Source organism: Coenobita brevimanus, chromosome 55, assembly GCF_032717465.1.
Source record: "Coenobita brevimanus isolate Jiangsu-jjx chromosome 55, ASM3271746v2, whole genome shotgun sequence".
Classification (NCBI taxonomy): domain Eukaryota; kingdom Metazoa; phylum Arthropoda; class Malacostraca; order Decapoda; family Coenobitidae; genus Coenobita; species Coenobita brevimanus.
Window position 1 is genome coordinate 5,589,861 of NC_137008.1, and position 1,266 is coordinate 5,591,126.

At 44.7% G+C, this 1,266-nt stretch overlaps 1 pseudogene; it reads right to left on the reverse strand.

Annotated features, from left to right (window-relative positions):
- Positions 1-214: 214 nt before the first annotated feature.
- On the reverse strand, positions 215-333 carry LOC145401475 (5S ribosomal RNA; annotated as a pseudogene).
- Positions 334-1,266: the final 933 nt, after the last annotated feature.

The window sequence follows — 1,266 nt, forward strand, 5'->3', positions numbered from 1 at the left end:
TATGGTTACCACCCAGCGTAGTAAAAGTTTTCCTGGTGTACACGAAACGATTTGGCTTGTCACCCAGTGTAGAGTCACCCATAGGCAGAAGGAAGAGGAAAGAATGAAAGAAAGACAAGAGGATGGAAGGAAGAGAGGAAAGGGTAGACGCCCGAGAGCAGCACTACATCGAGTGAGTGGATGGTGAGCAACCCCACCTACCACCAAAACATTACGCCAACAGCATCTGGTGTTCCCAGGCGGTCACCCATCCAGGTACTAACCAAACCCAACGTTGCTAAATTTCGCTGATCGGACGAGAAGCGGTGCACTCAACGCCGTATGGCCATTGGCGTCTCCCCGTAAAACAACTAAATGACAAACGGCCATCCCTTACGGGACTGTGATGTCTGCCTATGGATAGATTGAATGACAGATAGATAGATAGATAGATAAAACTTTTCTACCCCTTCAGCCAGAGGACATACGTTCCATTATACTTCGGCTAAATGAGGATTCTAATCAACCCGAGAGAGATCCTTGGAGCTAAAAGTTGTAATAATCAGTATTCAGTGGGGATGGTACAGTTGCCTGTAGTTATTCCGTTCCCTATGTGACACTTGCCATCCCTGTGGTACAGTCACTGAGCTGAAATATACGAATTAATGAATATACCCTGTGGGTACGATCAGACCTGTGTCTTTATTAATTCATTTAGGCTAAAATAGTGGAAAACAAAACAATAAAGCGGCATCAAATTTCCTTGATATTATATTGCCTTTGGTGAATGTGTCCACCACACCCCCCGCCTCCTCACACCAGCAGCCGCAAGTCATTCAACAAACTTTGTCTTGGCAGTCCTTCTCTCAACTTCCTGCCCGTTTCTCGTCAAGTTACCCCGAGGATGATCACAGCCGGGCTTTACCTCAGCTCCAGATACACCACGTCTCTCTCTCTCTCTCTCTCTCTCTCCAGTTACTGTATATATGTTTCTTTATTTTTCAGAATAGAGAATTAGAAGTTGCATAGTGCATAGTAGCCTATTTACTTGTCCGTTTTTTCCTGACTATTTATGGGAGGGTGTGATGGGCGGGGAAAGGCTTCCGCTTTTTTTTTTTTTTAATCCATTCCCCGCACTCCTTGGTTAAGTTTTCAGTGGAAGTAATTGTAACCCCAACCAACACATCTTTATGGGCCAAAAGGCCTCTTGTTGTCTGTACCTCCTATGTACTCTATTCCCAGCGAAAGACGAAATCTTGACCATTGCTTTAGGTACGGTTTTTATAA